Source organism: Meriones unguiculatus, chromosome 11, assembly GCF_030254825.1.
Source record: "Meriones unguiculatus strain TT.TT164.6M chromosome 11, Bangor_MerUng_6.1, whole genome shotgun sequence".
NCBI lineage: Eukaryota > Metazoa > Chordata > Mammalia > Rodentia > Muridae > Meriones > Meriones unguiculatus.
The window spans coordinates 36,710,116-36,728,017 of NC_083359.1; the positions used below are offsets into that span (position 1 = coordinate 36,710,116).

The window sequence follows — 17,902 nt, forward strand, 5'->3', positions numbered from 1 at the left end:
GAGAGCAAAGCCTAGGGGACCCAGCACCAGACCCCGCACTCCAAAGCCGAGGAGGGAAGAGGTTTGCAGGAGGATAGTAAGGAGGGTAAGGGGCGGGAGTTTCCCCGCCAGCTGCAGCACCTTGCCGCAAGCATGCCAAAGGGGTTCAAAGGCCAGACTTTAAATAAATGGTCTACTTAAAGCCAGAAGGTGATTGACCCAGAGAGTGAGGGAAAGGGGTTGGTCATCAGATGGAACCCACCTGGCCCAGCCTGCCTCCCAGCAGCCATGGTTGTGACTGCACGCCAGGCACTGAGTCCCTGAATCCCTTTGTCTCCTTCATCACAGCTGAGATCGTCAACTCAATCCCCCTCCTCCCCTTGGCTTTTTATGATGGTGATGACGTAAGGGGGTAGGAAAAACACAGCTGGTTCCGCCAGCCAGCGTTTACAGAGGCCCGGGTAGACTGCACGCTGTCCCCAGCCGCCAGCCCCACACAGCTGCTCAGCCCCCCTCTAGGGGCCAAGCGCCCCCACCACTTCTCATGGAAGGAAACACATGGTGCAGAAATGAGACAGTTATTTAATAATAATAATAATAATAAAATCAAGTGTAGACCTTCAAGACACTTTGAACTGTTTGGGGCCCTGCCTTGCTGTCCCCCGCATCAGCCCTCATGTTCTCAGCAACCTTAACTGTCTCCATCAGCCCTCTGTACGTACCCCAGGTCCTCCACGTGCAGACCAACCAATCACAAAATGAAAATATTCAGAGAGAAGCGGCGGGCACGCTGAACAGATGTGAATTTTGCCATTGCCTTAGTGCTACAGTAACAGGTGATTGCACGCTGTCAGGACTCCTAAGTGATGTAAGGGTTGGAGACTGTGGGCTCTGCAGCCTGAGCACCTGCGCACTCCGTATCCCTAGCTGGCCCGAAGCCAGTCCCCCAACACATACTGACGGATGACCTACTGATCTGTGACACAACCCACCCCATTTCCTCCTCCGGGGTGTCATTCCTGGAGTGGGCCTCATTATCTCCCACCAGCACCTAAAACCGGATTCAGAAGATTCGTCTCCTCTTCCGTCTTGGGTCCTCCCATCAAGCCCTACCCAGTAGCCAGAGGGACTTTTCACATGCAAAAGAATATCTTCTCCTCCTCTGCTTGGGGCAACCTGCAAAGAGACTTCCTTGGTCACATTTTCTTTTCTTGTCTTTTTCTCCTTTTAAATTGTCTTAACAAGTACTTTAATGCATAAAAAGTGTGGGTATCATTGGAGTGCTGTGTCATACTTCAGTGTGTGTGTGTGTACACTGTGTGATGTTTAAATTGGGTTAAATCCATCTGTCTCCTCAAATTTTTCTTTCAGCGGTGCTGGGGAGCAAACCCACAGCCTTGCACATGAAAGTCCACCATGTTAGGTGATTGCCACAGCCCTAGACATTTGTCATTTTTAAATTTGTGTGTGTGTGTGTGTGTGTGTGTGTACACTTCTACACACACACAGAGGTGAAAGAATCATATTCGGGAGTTTCTTCTCTTCTTCCACTATGGCATCTGGGGCCTGAACTCAGGTCCTCAGGCTTGCAGCACAAGCACCACTAACCTGCTGAGCCAGCCCGCTATGCTCTTAGTCACAGCTCACCCGAGCGGCTTGCTCCTGCCTACCCATAAGTCAGTGCTCACTGCTCAACCTCCCGGCCCCTCCCCCAGGCCTCAGCATCCGGTTCCACCTTCAGCAGCAGGACTAGTCAGCCTTTTCCTACTCCACCTATGAGCGAGGTCAGGGGCTCTCTGTCTCACTGTGCCTGGCTGGCTTTACTTAGCCTTGTGTCTTCCTGTGCCATGTGCTGCCACAATGCCAGGATTTTACCATCTTTATGGCTGACTAGTATTCCACTGTGTGCATGGACTGTGCGTGGGTACCTCATCCACTCATCAGGTGACAAGCACTTAGGCTGGCCCTTTTTCTCAACAGATCCGTACAATGTGTTGCCAGGAGCCAAAGCTACTTACTGAAGCCAAAGCCAAATAGTGAGCAAAAGCTATTTAGTGGACACAAAGCCATCTAACTGAAGCCAAAGCCCAATAGTGAGCCAAGGTCATTTGGTGGAGACCTAAAGCCAATTAGTGAAAGAGTTATCTAGGACCCTAAGTCATGGTGATAGACTTGTGAGGACATCCGTCTGTCAGTTTTAGAGCATCCGTGAGATATCTTAAGAAAACATCCTTTCGGTATCTTGCAGGTGTAATATTCAAGCCATGAAAACACTCTTGCTATCTCCTGCAGCAGTAAATTAGCCTTCCCCCTTTCCTGCCTTCTCCCTATATAAGTTGGGTAAAAATTTCTAACAAACAAGGCTTTGATCAGACAAACAGACTTGGCCTCCTTCTTCGCGTCTCTCTGTCCCTACCCCATTCTTTTCACCACCACCCCTTTTGGACCCCGTCGGGACAGTATGTAACCTCGTATGTCTGTTCCATGTATAGCATATACAGAAGTGTGCATAAGCCTTAACACTTGCTTTTGCCGATTGGTTAACACTGAGCTCTCCACGGCTCCTCTGGTGCAATAAGCTACATCTCCACCTTCCTTCAGGATCCACAGAGGGTTGGATGCTAAAATCCAAGGCTGCCCCTGTCCCTGATGGCAGATGATACAGCATTTGCTGGTGGTCTGTGCACATGTTCATGATACCGTCAATCACCTCACACCCGTCTCACATCACACACAGCGTAAGGCAGTGTAAATTCTGTGTTGTTCTGTGCCCACTGGAAAGACAGCCATGTGAAGTACTAGACCTCGTGTATGGTGTAGAGCATACTGGAGGAGAACTCTGTCCACAGTTAGTTCAGATGTAGCCCTTACAGGCTCGTCTCTACCTTTAACACACGTTGATCAAACCTGTAGATGGGGAAACCCACAGACTTCAAGAACTGGCAGTATTTTGTTGTTGTTTCTTAAGACAGTCCCGTTCTGCACCCTCCAGGCTAACCCAGCACCTCTTCTTGCTACTGCCTGGGAGCAGAAGAAATTAAGGCAAAGATGGACCCATGATTTCCCAGACCCTTGGCTACAGTGACAGGTGGAGAGACCTGCGCATGCGCCAAGCAGTCAACCGGAGACACTTTGGGAAGGGAGTGAATCCTGGCCTCTGACCATGCGCCTGTCCCATTGGCCACTTGTGACAGGAAAGGCTGTAACAAACGAAGGGTGGGAGACAGGGGGAGATCACACAGGTCAGGTCTGGCCTTTGAGCTTCTGCCTTCAGCTCCCAGGCCTGCTCTACTCTCGTCAGGATCACATTTGCCACACTGTGATGGGTGGCTTTCCAGAGCCGAGAGGGCCCATATCCAGTTTGGATATGGCTCATCCCTGCTAAGATTCACAATGAGCTCTCGTTGAGAAATGGGCCCTCTGAGAGACAGAGACGATTAGAACCTTAGGAAGGACCGCTACTGTACAACAGGACCTCCTTGCATTCCACCCGCTCCCCCCACACACACACCCTGCCCCTCTCTGCTGTAAGCCGAAATATCATGAAGTCCTCACTATACATGCCCATCCAACCCTGGACTTTCCATCATCCAAAGCCATCTACCAAGATCAAACTGTTTTTTTCCTCGTAAACTTCTCAGTCCCGGGGTTTTCTGTTTTAGCAACAAAAACAGACAAAGACACCAGACCAACAGTAGCTGAGGCCTCTCATGATCTGGGTCCCACACACTCCCCCTTTTATCACGCTCTGCAACACAGACATGCTCAGAGTACCCAGCCTGCTCTGGGCTACTGCCTGCCACCCCATGTGTTCAAGCTGTGCCTGATGCTGGAAATCCTACATCACAGGAACTCCCTCAACCCAGGCAAACAGGACAGTTGACCCCTGAACGTTGCGACATCCCTCCCTCTAGCACCATGCCATCAACCAGCCACACAGAAATGCCAACATGCCTCTTACATGAAGAGTAAGTGCTGGGCTACACTGCTGGGTATAAGCGAAGCAGCCCAGGGTGCTCATGACTATAGCAGCAAGTCTCCGCAGGGCCCTGGACCAGCCAGTGTGGTGCAACATGCCTGACAGATGCCCTCCCCACCAAACTGGCTAACAACTTGACTGTAAGTGTCCGTTCCCCGATGCTGAGACAACAGACCAACTAGTGCAATTCCATTGGCCAATGCAGCGGAAAGAGAAAAACAAACAAAGTCAGCTGTCTGCAGTAGGTGACCCAGTTGAGCCCTGAATCTGCCTGGTCATTTCCCCACAATGGGCAACAGCAGATTCAGTTAGGTGGCCTCGGGGTCCTCAGTGGGCCCAAGCAAAATGAACTGAAGTAGTAAGTTGCTTTAACAGCATGATCTCCCGTGGCCTCATCGCTCTGCTTTGAAGGACAGGTCAAATGAGTGACAGGAGCTGCTCAGCCTGTTACATAATGACTGCCCTGTTAAACGCTTGCTGGGAATCCGTTTCCAAAGCCCCGAGCTGTGTTATGTAAGAGGCCTGGTCCCTGCCTTTCAGATCAGACTAAGACAAAAAAAAAGTGGCCTTTAAGATATTGCTCAAGTTTTAAACTAGCAACTCTACAAATAAACAGTGATTTTTTTTTTTCTTTTTAAAGACGGGAAAAAAGAGTCTATAAACCCAATAAAGATGTGACAGGGGCCAAGCAAGATGAAAAGAAGAGCGTTAAGGCTCTGTGGTCAGCCACCTTCTGACGCCTTCAGAACACTCCAATCCGGAATGATTCCTCACACAGAAGGAAGGGGCAGAGTCTCAAAAATAACAGCCTGGTGCTTCCCCGCCCTCCGTCTGCCCCACCCACTGCCACTGCTGGACTGTTTGGGTTCGCTGTAAAAAGTACAAAAGAGCCAGCGGAGGAAGGACCCGGCAGGAAGGAAGAATTGCCAGTTCTTTCCCTGGCCAATGTGCCTCACCCAGCTGGCCCGGGGGAGGCGGGGAAGGAGGGGACCATGACCTCGGGATAGGAAGACACCTGTGTTGACCATACAGTCAGCTTACCTCTTAGAACAGCCCATGGCAGCTGGTGTCCATTAAGCACTCCCTAGTGAAGCAATCGCTATAGCCAGTCTTCCATATCTGGATTCAGCATCTATGAGCCTGACTAACTACGGACACAAAATCTTCAGGGGAAACGTTTCTCCTCCTTCCCTTCTCCAGAAGCATCAAGGTCTAACGGCTGTCTATAGTGTGCACATTATATGAAGTCTGATGTTGTTTAATGTGTACGGAAGCATGCAGGTATTATGCAGATTTGGCCATTTTGGGGGAGAGATGAGTATCTGTGGAGCTGGGTAAACTTGGGGTCCTGGAACCAACTCTCTGTGATGCTGAGGTCCATACAACTTCAAGAGTCATTTCCCCTAATCCCCACGAGCATTCTGAAAGCTGCCGTTACAAGCATCATTGAGATCGCAGACATGCAGGCATCAAGAGCTTTGTTCCCCGGTCTTTTGGCAACAGAAATGGGATTTGGAGCCCAAATGTGATTCCAGAAGCCAGGTGGGGGGGTCTTTGTTCTGAGTTCCCGTTCTCAACTCCAGAATCTCAAGCCGTTGAGCCGTTCTCGCCTGTCGTGAGTTGGGTACTCTTCCGGAACCTTTAACCTTTAAGATTGAACTGTGGCTGGGCATCCAGGAATGGACAGCAGAGGTGGCCAGCAGGGGTTGAGGGCTCTGGCGAGAAGAGAGGAGATACTTGGAAACAGAGAACCAAATCTTGAAGTTTGCAGGAGCTAAGCACAAGGGAAGGGTTTAGTAACATTAAAAATCAAAATTCTAGGCTGGCACGATGGCCCCAGTGGGTAAATGTGCTTGCCACCAAGACTGAAGACCTGAACTCAAGCCCCTCAGCGCATAGGTAGAAAGAGAGAGCCAACCTCTGAAAATTGTCCTCTAACCTCCATCCACGTGCATGTCATGGCACATACCCATAGGCATACACACAGAGACAAATAAATATATAAATAAATTTAAAATTTTTTGGAGGAAAAGAAATTTATTTTTGTCTTAAAAAATCAAAATGCAGTCAGGTGGTGGTAGCACACACCTTTAATCGCAGCACTCGGGAGGCAGAGGCAGGCGGGTCTCTGCGAGTTTGAGGCCAGCCTGGTCTACAGAGGGAGTTCCAGGACAGCCAGAGCCACACAGAAAAACCTTGTCTTGAAAAACCAAAACAACAACAACTCAAAATGCTTCTCCTAACAAATTAAACTGGCTTAAGGTAGCCCAAGTGTCTGTCATAGAAAACGGATGGGGCAGGGAGCAGGGGTTCTGTTGATTGGAACTTTTAGTGATGTCTCAGGGACTTGGGGATCTTTTGGTCCTCCCATCCCTGGCCTACAGTGTTAGTTCCATCCTGAGAAGGTGCCTCTGATGGATGCAGGATGGCTGTGAGTTGCCATCTCAGTGAGCATCCCTTCAGCATGTTTTGTGAAGAGAAGCCCACTTCCTGGGACACGCCAAACCAGTTAGAACGCTTTCTTTCTCAGAAGGTCCCCTCCCCTCCCCCACTCCTCCACTGTCATCCCAGCCCCACACAGACTGCTGTGAAGCAGTTGGGTGGTGCTACATTCTCACTCCACCTCTGTATCTTGTGGAGGTCATTGGTGGCCCTGACATTGGCCCTGAGCATCCCTTGAATAGCTTTCTAAGGAGCAGTCATTATCAAGGGAGCCATGGAATCACCCAAAAAGATTCATTGTGAATCCACATGGCACACTCATGGATTCCCTAACAGCCAGACAAGCACCAAGGAGGCCAAAGCCTTGGGTGAACAGTGATAGAAGCCTGTGAAAGTAAAGCATCTTTGTATCACAAAGCCAGAAACCCCTAAGAGATCTGGGTTCCATTTATTTTCCTAGTCCTATGAAACCACTTGTTTTTCTACCTGACTCTCAAGCTTCTCCTAGACACATGTGTCCCCTCTACCCCTCTGGCTCTTTGCAATGGGTAAAGAGATCCCAACCCTGCCCCCCTTCTGTGGCACAACCTATTCCAGATGGTCAATTATCTCTCTCCCAATTGGGAGAGGCTCAGACAGCAATCAACTCAATTTACTCATTAGCTGGCACTGGAAGAAAGGATTGCTGGCTTAAGTAACCCAGTTTCCAGTCTGGCTCCAACCATTACAATAACCCCATTTCTTCTTTCTTCATTCACCCTTAGTCTCCTGCTTGCCTCCACCCAGATGGTGTTGGTTTGGGAAACGCAAAAGCCAGAAAACAGCCACACCCCAACCTGGCTTGAGGCATCTGTTTTCTGTCATTGTGATAAGACACCATGACCAAAAGGCAACTTAAGAAAGAGCTAGTTTATTTTGGCTTACAGTTCCAAAGGAATAGTGTCCATAACTGAGAGGGAAGACATGGGAGCAGGGGCAGGAACGGGAGGCTGTAGGGTCACATTTTCTTTACACAGAAGAGGAGAAGAAGAAGTAGGGCACGTCTGTAGACCCTGAAAACCCACACCCAATGAGACCCTTCCCCCAGCAAGGCTGCGCCTCCTGAACCAGCCAGAACCTCCCCAAACAGCACCACCAACTGGGAACCAAGTGTTTAACTACAGGAGCCTGTGAGGAACGGTTCTCATTCAAACCACCACATCAGGCAAACAGGCACAGAGAATCCCTAATGAGACATTGCTGGGTCTGGGCTATCTGTAAGATTCAGACACCCGCTACCAATGCCTCATGACGTCTCCTGGCTGAGACTCATTCTGTCAGTTGCCCTGGAACAAGCTTGATTTAGGCTTCTCTGAACTTTCTTCTGGATTATGTCTGCCCTTGCTGTAAAGAGTGACAGTAAGACTCTCCCTCAGTGGCCTTAGCCAGAATTACACAGCCTGGGTGTCTGCTCACCTCACACTTCTGGCCTGCCAATCCAGCAAGAATTCCCCCACCCTCTTAGTGTTTCTCCACCAACCAATCTTGCCGCCATTTATATTGGTTTATAAATCCCCACTGTCTTAATTAGGGGTTACAGTGCTGTGATGAATGACAGTGGCCAAAAACAACTCGGGGAAGAAAGGTTTTGTTTTTGTTTGTTTGTTTTTGTTTTTTTGTCATCTTACACTTTCAGGTCATACTCCATGGCTGAGGGAGGTCAGGGCAGAAATGCAAGGCTGGAACCTGGAGGCAGGAAGCAAAGGAGAGGCCGTGGAGGAATGCTGCTTACTGGCTTGCTCCTCGTGGCTTACTCAGCCTGCTTTCTTATACCACTCAGAACGAGCTGCCCTGGCGTGGTACTGCCTCACCACCTCCACAGGCTGGGCCCCACCTACATCAATCCTTAGTCAAGAAAATGCATGACAGACTCCATTACAGGTAAACTGGTAGAGGCATTTTCTCCGTTAAGGCTCCTCTTCCAGGATAACTCTAACTTTTGTCAAGGTGACAGAAAAAATAAAATCCAGGATATCCACTGTCCCCACTGTATTCTGAGCTTAGTCACTTTCCCTCCCCTAGGAGAAGTCTTAAATCAGGTCTTTCTTCACAGCAAACGTCACGATAATGTACTTCACTGCTGTCACCCACGGTTACAATTCTCCCTGCAGAGGCAGCTGATGCAGGGACACCCACTAAGCCATCTGTAAAGGACGTGCCTAACACGGAGCCACCCTCTGGGTGCTTGGCCACGTGGCATCACCATTCAACTCCTGGTCCTTCTTCCCTGGCTCCCTTCATTCTAGCCAGGTGCCGTTCCCGAGAGCTCTCGCATCTGCCTCACCGTCTCTGTTCTAGGCATCCAGCCTGAGAAGGTGAGTGGCGGCAGACTCATGGGAGGGTGGAGCTGAGCCCTGCTGGATACCTGGGTTACTTGCGACAAATGGAGTGTAACTGGTCACTGCAGAAAGACCGCATCACTGTGGTCCGGTTCTTATCCAGTCCTGTAGGATGACAGTAGGGAACACGCTGCTGTAGACTTTTTAGAAGTCTGGAACAGCAGAACAGGATGGCTGTCTTAGAGACAATTCTTGATGCTTTTCGGAAAGGCTGAGAGTGACAATCACCCACCTCTTGTGGCAAAAGCAGACCCTCCTAGAAACACATCAGAAGTTGAGGCATGGGCCCAGGGCTTCCTACGCTAAGCTAAAACTCATGACTAAGCAGATTTGTTAAGTCAAGGGCCTGCCTATCAAAGATTAGGACCTTGTGTCTTGGGCTGAAAACATCTAGATTTAACAGCTGAAGTCCCCAGAACCCCAAGGCCCACAGAAGTGGCCCACAGGTCCCTGTTGGAAGTTTCAGTTCCTTCCACACCTGAAGATGAGATACAGGCTCTTCCTCACAGGACAGCACACCACCAGAGACCATGTCCCCATGATTCTCTTAGCCACTGTGTCCTCACCACCCATAATACAGGCAGAAAAGAGCCAGGCTTGCTAAGCGTAGAAAGAGCTATTCCATAAAAGATCTGAAGGGCTTGGGTCACTGTATACCAACAACAGAAGGAACCATGTGCTGGATAAAGTTTATCAATGTGTGTCTCAGTCAGGGTTTTATTGCTATGAAAAAACACCATAACCATGGTATCTCATAAGGGAGAACATTTTTAATTGGGGCTGGCTTACAGTGGGGAGGTTCAGTCTGTTATTGTCAGTGCAGGAAACATGGCAGCGTGTAGGAAGACATAGTCCTGGAGAGGTAGCTGACAGTTCTACATCCAAATGCATAGGCAGCATGAAGAGACAGTGAGCCACTAGGTCTGGCTTGAGCTTCTGAAACTTCAAAGCCCCCTCCCCCAAGGTCACACTTCCTCTAACAAGGCCACACCTCCAGTAATGCCACTCCCTGTGAGTCTATGGGGCCATTACCATTCATTCAGACCACCACAATGTGGCAACACTCTCTTACTGGATTTAACCCCTTGGCAAGGACTCCAGGAAGAGGGCGCTCAATACACTGCCTGCTGGTTTGGGAGTGGCTGGCACTGAGTGATGAAGGAATGGCACATAGATGGTAAAAGAAAAACAATGGACTCAAATGTCCAAGCTGGAACAGGCACGTTCTTCAGCCCTGCACTCCCGCTGTCCACAGAGGGGCTCAGAGCACAGTCCATTCAACAATGCAACGGACAACGCCCCAGAGAGGAGCAGAGACATCAGTGATGGGGAGGTCAAAACTATTGGAGATCACAGGACAGTGATCTAGGAGTTAGTTCTGGGACAGCAACAGGATCATGAAACAATAGAGAGGGACTGGAAAGACAGTTAAGAGTTAAGAGCACTTGCTGCTCTTCCAGAGGACCAGAGTTTGAATCCCAACATCCTCACCAGGCAGCGGACAAACCAACTGTCACTCCAGCTCTAGAGAATCCAACACCTGTGGTACCGAGTCTGGCCAACAGAGATCAACAACAACAACAACAACAATAATAATAATAATAATAATAAAGAGTGGTGCTCCTCATGGCAAAACAAAGATGCTCCAAAGGCATGTGATTTCTTAACATACACACTGAGAGGACCTGAGGAAGGCTACCCCACTAGGAAGCTATATATGCCTTCACTAGGCATTCGAACTAGCGACTGAAGGAGCCGCTGTAATGGCCATGTGACAGTCCCCATGGCGGTCAGTCCTGGTTGTCAGCTTGATGGAATCTAGAATCACCCAGTTGATGAAGCTTTCGGGTACCTGAGGTGGTGTTTCCAAAGAGGCTTACCTGAGGAGGAAGACCCACCTTGAACGTGGGTGACACAGCATCTCATGAGCTGGGACTGACTCAAAAGGAGAAAGTGAGTACCACTCTCTCTGCTTCCTGACAGCAGATGTCACGTGACCAGCCTCCTCCCCTTCCTGCCAGTGTGCCTTCCTCCTCATGATAGGCTGCACCCTCAAACCTCAAGCCACACTAAACCCTTTCTCCCATAGGTGGCTTGTGTCAGTGCCTAGTGGGAAAGGCCAAGTTAGTAGCCTTGCAAATCACACACCAACCTCTTGACCAAGATGTTACAAAGTCAGGTATTTTGTCACAGGCCTGAGAAGTATAATTAATGCAGTCCTCAGGAGGAGGATGTTCCTGGGGGCATCACAGGAAGCCGACACAATAGAGACCCCTCAACCATCTTCCAAAGGGATCCAGAGCCAGGTACAAAGGTTACGTCCCTAAAGACAGCTAGGTGCTGCTCTGTTCTGTAGCACCAATAGTAGCCTGACAGAGGGGAGGCAGAGGGAGCCAGGAAGAAATGGAGGCTCTAGGGGACACGCCAGGTGTCCAGGCTCCAGGTCAATTCCTGCTTCTCAAATACGTAGGAATGCACACTGTGGCACTTAGAATCCCACAGGGGTCCCTGACACATGACCCCGCCTCGGGAAAAGGGCCAAGTAGGAACCTTTAAAACTGCACCCATCTCTAGGCCAAGATGTCAAATCAGTGTCCTATCCTAAGAACGATGTAGAGATTAGTGACACCCTCGAAGAGGTAAAAGAGCCCAAATGGTCCTGTTACATCACATGCGCTTCACCCTCTGGTCCCCAGGAAAACCTGGTAGACTCTAAAGGGCCTAACCGAGATGGTGCTGAGGTAGAGGCTCAACAAACAGGCCCGGCAAGAGCCTTAAGAAACTGATCCTAAAGGCATACCAAACCAAGTGGCTCTGCATCACCCTCCACCATCATCCTCGAGCCTGGGAGTACTGTGCGAAAGTGGCTCAGAGCTGAGCCCCTTCCTGGCAGCTCTGACTCACTCTAATGGCCTCCCGCCACTGATCACCATGGCTATTCAAAGCCCTCCTACTCCTTCCTCAATCCAGGACAGCTCTGCACAGCCATTGTGTGCTTCCTGGCTCCGGGAAGGACTATCTAAGTCTCTGTCGCAATTTTGGGGGTGACCTATCTCCTCTACCGTTCCTTCCTTCCTTCCTGAACCCTCCCTCCACACGTCTTCACCCTTGAACCTGTTTCTTGGGTGAGTCAGCTTAGGCAAGCCAGCTCCTCAACCCCGAACTCATGTTCATCCAGAGGAGAGGACACCCTCTCAGGGTTGTCCTGTGAGGGAGCGTGCCCACGCTCAGCAAGAGCCCCAGGCAGAGGCAGCCACATTCATAGCGCCCGCCATCTGCTTCCTTTGAAACCCCTGCCAGACAAAAGCTGAGCTGTGTGCTCACCAAGAGTCTGTGTCCAGGGAACACAGTAAATGCTCAATAAAACCCCAGACTGTCTGGAAAGAAAAGCCCGTGCACCGCTCATCAGGAGGGTCTGCAGTCAGCCCGGGGTTTCCTGCCTCCACACTGCAGAGATTTGGATGTACCTGGATCCTCACAGACTGCCTCGTCCCAGAGAGCTCCTTGCCTGCCCTGGCTTCTGCTTGCTCGGTGACCACTGAAACAGCAAGCACTCCACACCAGCACCGGGTGAGCAGGGATAGGGTGGCTCCAATTGGTGCCACTGGATCCCTGCCATCCAGCAGGCTCCCTGGCATTGCCCAGCCTTCCAGGCTTCAGTCAGGGGAGCGAAAGCACCCTGGGCTGGTCCCGGGTGAGTTCACAAATAAAGCATGCCACAACGACCCCAGAATGGCCTCCCACCAGCTGTGTTTGGGGCCCTCCCTGAAAGTAAGCTAGCCATCCTTCCAGAACAAAACTGCCCAGCTCCAGGGTCCATTGCCAGTGTCCCAGCACAACCAGAGCTTCAGGGTGCCAAGGAGATGAGCTCCTGTCCTGACCCTGCCTCTGTGTGGCTTTGAGCCACCGTCGGAGCCCCTTCAGAGAGTCTGTTTCCACAGAGGCAAAATGGAGTTCCTAGATCTTCGATAAGACAAAAGAGAGAGTGTATCTGGCACACAGAGGCACTTGTGAGGTTCCTTACCACAGTGGGATTAGCTTCCACAGAACTGCAGTGTGTCAGAGCTGGCGAGAGCCAGCGAGTATCTTGTCCAACTTTCAGTTGAGTAGTCAAGGGTTTCAGGCCCCGGGGCTTCTGCCTTATGGCTGACCTCATCCAAAATGGATCTCAAGAAAGGGAGAGTCAACAATTTCACTGAAAAGGAAAACACTGGAAGGCATATTCTCTGACCCCGGACCCGAGAGTCTGTTGTAACCACTGGATTGGTCTGATACATATCATGACAGGAGAGAGGAGGATGCGGTGGAGGCTGAGCCTAAGAAACCACTCAGAATCAGTGACCTCCCTCACAGGTCCCCTGAGCCTAGCCCAGGGCTATAACTCAGAGACTCCATCAGCAAGATGGCCTGAAATCCTTCCAGGCAGCAGAGCACAGTGGAGGCATGGCTTTCTAAATCACTTAGGCACAGTTTGTTCCCATGTAACACAAAACTAATGAATTAAGAGAACCCAAAGGCTCCTGCAGCCGAGACACAGAGAAGCTTCAGGGGAGGTTTGAGCAAAGCTTCAGTGGCTCAGTGGTGTCTCCAAGGGCCACTCTTTCTAGGTCTGCACTCTCTTTCCCTCTGTGTAAGTTTACCTCGCTCGCCTCTTGGCCACAACATGGCTGCCAGTAGCAACAACTACCTCCTATCCCAGTAGAGAAACAGCTCCTCCAAGCGAACGCCTGTGAAAGAGCAACCACCAGAACACTTCACCTCACAAGTTCTCAGAAAACAGGGCATTGGTCAGTGACTGAGGCCAGAGCCTTGAGTTGGAAGCAGCAACTCAGAGCAGCAAATCCCTGCCGCCTGGCCAGCTTTCTCCCTGAAGCACGAGGGTTCTGTGACAGATGGTATGCAAATGAAAGCTGGCACGGAGATCCCAAGACCCAAGGACGTGCCGGAGCTCTTCAGGTTACCGTTAGGCCGAGCCACCTCACCTGTGTCCACCTTGCCCTGCTCTCCATTCTCACAAAGGTAGTTGGAAAACCTGCCTCTCTTCTGCACAGATGTGGCTCCCTGGTGGACAGCTGTTCAATGGAAGGAGCTCGGGGACTCGGGTTCTCCAAATTCACTATTTTCCATATTGTTCCATGAAGCGGTGTCAGGGGCCTTTGGAATTTCAACAGAAAGGGGCTGCCCGGAGGCAGAGCAGGCCAGGGAGACCATATTGAGTCCCCTTCTTATTCTTGGGGCTCATACGCCTGTCCACAGCCCCACCTCGGCACATCTCCTCACACGTACCCATTCCTCACAGCATGTCATGTGCGTTCTGTGTCCTTGGCCAAAGCCAAATCCTTCCAGCGTCTGCATCTAAGAGCTTGCTTCCTGCTTGAGAGTGACCTCAGGCCTCAGGCCTTGGACCACCTCACTAATTTTTGCTTCCCTTGTGGCCCGGGGATGAGGCTAGACCATCCATACCCACTCTAGGTGTTCAGCTCTGCCACCGGACTAACCTCAAACTCATCTATCTACCTGAGTGACCCAGGTCCCTCCTGATCTTCTCTCTCTCTCTCTCTCTCTCTCTCTCTCTCTCTCTCTCTCTCTCTTTAACACAAGAGCAACCCACAGTTTAGACCCCCAAACACCCCTTGCTGAGCCACTGGCTCGGCCGTTCTCTTTGCTGATCTCATTTGTGACCTGTAATGGATGGCCTGCCCAGTGTGACATGGACAGTGCCCAAGCTCTTGTAAATGAAAACCACTACATAAGGGGAACTGGCCATCCCTGAAGACGACTAAGGCTAAGAGGGCTAGAAGTGGCTTAAAGCTACCCGCCACACACACAAACACCTCCAGCACGGTAACTCTAGTGCTCCTACAAGAACACCACACAGAGCTGAATCTCCTCCCTAAACCTGTACCCGCTGGGACCTCAGAGCTGCCTTCTGCCACTTCTGGGGACAGAGTTAGTACACTTGCCTACTGTGTCCTCGCTCTGTACTCGGTGTCTCCCTACAGCTGCTCCACCCTTCTGCGCACGCCCAGCTGCCAGGCTCACCCCTGGTGCCCACAGGGGGGGCAGGAAAACGCAGGGAGAAAAGGCTCACTCCATACACTTGCTAATCCAAAACCCGTTACAGCCTGCTGCACGCCCGAGGTAGCGCTGGGGTACGTAAGAACTACGTACTGCCGTCACTGTCTGTGACAGTTAATAATGACAGGATCCACAACCCAGGCACCTCTGTGAGTGATTGTCTAGGTTAGCTTGTTTGAGGTGGCAGCACCATTGCATAAGCTGGGGTCACAGGCTGCATAAAATGGGGTGCTGAATATATTCACTGTTCTCCGCTCCCTGACTGTAGACCCAATGTCACCAGCAGCCTCAGGCTCCTGCCACCACGCCTTCCCCGCCACAATGGACCGTGTCCCCTCAAACTGTGAGCCTAAATAACCTAAGCTGGTATTTGTCACAGCAGCATCCATGATGAAACAGCAGGCCTAAGAACCTCAGCCTTGTTCTTGCTTTTCTGTTCACATTTTTTTTTTAGGCAGGACCTTGCTATATTGCTGAGGGTGGCCTCATACTTATGATCTTCCTGCCTCACCTTCCCCAGTTCTGGAATGACAGGGATTTGCCGCTAGGCCTAGGTTCAAAGTCAACATCAAAACAAGGATGCCTGTTGCTAGCCCAAATGTCGTGCCCACTGCCTGCTGAAAACAACAGGAGAAAAGGGGATGGGGGCAGGCAGGGTGGGGATAGCCACAAGAAAGAGCAGAGCACCAAGAAGGGCTCAGAATCCCCTCACTTGAGCATCTATAATGTGGCAGTCGCCTTTGCAAAGATGTGACCAAAACACCTGAGAACAATTTAAAGGAAGTAAGGTTCCTCGGATCCCTTTCAGAGGGCTCAGCCCATGACTCTGTGGACCCGTGCACGTGGGAGAGTGTCATGGTGTCATGGCAACAGAATGTGGCAGAGCTGGCTCTTTATCTCATGACAGGAAACGCATGGTGAGAAAGGAGCTATCAGGTCTGGATGCAGCCATGAGATGCCCACCTACCCAGGACCTACTTCCTCCTGCTAGAACCCACCTCCTAGAGAATCCTCCATCTTCTCAAACAGCTCCCCCAGCTGGGGACTAGGCACTCACCCCATGAATCTGTGGGCACAGTTGACATTCGAATCATACCAGGTAAAGAAAGGGAAGACAGACAGGTTCTCCCGGCTGCAAGCTTAGTTAGGAATGCTGGAATGCAGTGGACCTGACGGGTGAGACAGCAAAGAACATTCTAGGCTTATCAGATGGCCAACACAAACTGTGGAATGTGAGAGGTTATGGCATGCCAAAACCACCAGTGGTCCCATAGGCATCCGCCAAAGGTGCTGGAAGAACAGAATGAGGCAACAGAGATCTTTGGAGCCAGTGGACAGCCCATCCTTGTCATGGCTGTCAGAAGATATCTAGTCTTGATTTGGACACAGCCGTGTCACCATGCTGACCCATGGGAGTCCTGAGGGGAGGAAGGAACATGCCTCAAGTGCCTCTGGCCTCCTGCCTGCTCTTTGCAATCACAGATCCTGGGAGCCGGAGTTGGGTGGGGCAGGGCAGGGCAGGGACTCCTCACTCAGCCTGCACCCAGTGCCGCTGACCCAATCAAGATCAGCTCCACGCTAGCCCCCACTAACATGCAAGAGCAAGAACAACCTCCACCTGCCACTGAGACTCTATGGTCATTTGTCAACTGGGTCAGCCTTGGATGCTTAGATTGGACATCTGGGGAGTACCCTGGAAGCAAAAAGAAGTCATTCAACAGTGTAATGCAGACACACCCGAAACATGGGCAGCACCGCTCCATGGGCTTGGGTCACAGGTTGTATATAAAGGAGACAGAGCAGAATATGTCACAGAGTGCATAACAACTCCCAGTTCAAGTCTGGGTCAGGAAATTTCCTTCCTATTTTGATCCTGCCATGTATTGGGCGTGCGGAACAGTCTCACAAAATCCTTGCGTGTTTGTGTACTCCTACTCTGTTTTCTGTCTTTATCTTTATTTTCATTTGTGTGTGCACATATGCATGGATGTGTGTTTGTGTGTGCGTGTGTGTGTGTGTGTGTGCAGATATTCCTGAAGGCCAGAAGAGGGCATCATATCCCGTGGAGCTGGAGTTACAGGTAGTTGTGAACTGCCCAATCTGGATGCTGGGATCTAAATCTAATCTTCTGGAAGACAAATGAACATTCTTAGCCACTGAGCCATCTCTCCAGTCCCTTTTCAGTCTCAAAACAGCAATAAGAATCTTTTCTGCTGGGTATGGAGGTCATTAATTCTAGTACTCAGGAGGCGAGGCAGATGCATCTATCTCTGTGAATTCCAGGCCAGCCAGATCTACATGGAGAGACCCTGTCTCAGCATCCTCCACCAAAAGAAGAAAAGGGGGGAGGAGGAGGAGGAAGAGAAGAAGGAAAGAAATAAAAAAAAAAAAAAAAAAAAAAACAAAGAAAGAAAGGAAGGAAGGAGGAAGAACATTTTGGTTACAACCGCTCAACGGGAGATGCGTCTCTGATTCTACACTCTATCCAGAACCTTCTTCAAGCCTCATTTGGGACACCAGTAGACATTGCACGGTGTGCTTGGTCTCTTCTCTTCTAAACAGGAGCCCAGGTCAGCCCCAGATGATGTCTGCTTTGGCTTGGGTCCCCAGCACCCCAGGATTGGGCCTGGCACGAAGGAAGCTCGGGCAAATATACAAATGGCATATGAACAGTCTGCGGCTCTTAGGAAGCGAGCCTGTGACCCCCATGGCTTGAGTGCTTGTTTGCCCAGCTGCTAAAACGCATTAGTTGTGCAAGCATGTCCCACACACATACACACACACACAGTGTCCGTTCTCTCTTTCTTCTCCCACTTAAAATCACAGACACCCTCCTGGGTGCTACTCAGCCTTCACCATGGTAACTCGTCCTTCTGCTTCTATAACACCTAGGCTAGGGACAGGGTGACATCACAGAACTCCGAAAGACAAGGCATCTACAGAAGGAAAAATATGGGTGCCTGTCCCACACAGGCTGGCCTGGCTGTGCTGAGCCAGCAGCCACCTCTAAAAGGCCAGCTGACACCGTGGCTTGCGGATGCTGAGT

The 17,902-nt window shown here is 50.7% G+C and overlaps 1 long non-coding RNA gene across 1 annotated transcript in view; it reads right to left on the minus strand.

Annotated features, from left to right (window-relative positions):
- Positions 1–5,182: 5,182 nt before the first annotated feature.
- The window catches only part of LOC132646325 (uncharacterized), a 33,012-nt gene continuing 20,292 nt past the window's right edge, over positions 5,183–17,902 (minus strand). Inside the window, exon 3 of the long non-coding RNA XR_009584489.1 lies at positions 5,183–5,673. This is a non-coding gene — a long non-coding RNA (uncharacterized LOC132646325). The remainder of the gene's footprint in view (positions 5,674–17,902) is intronic.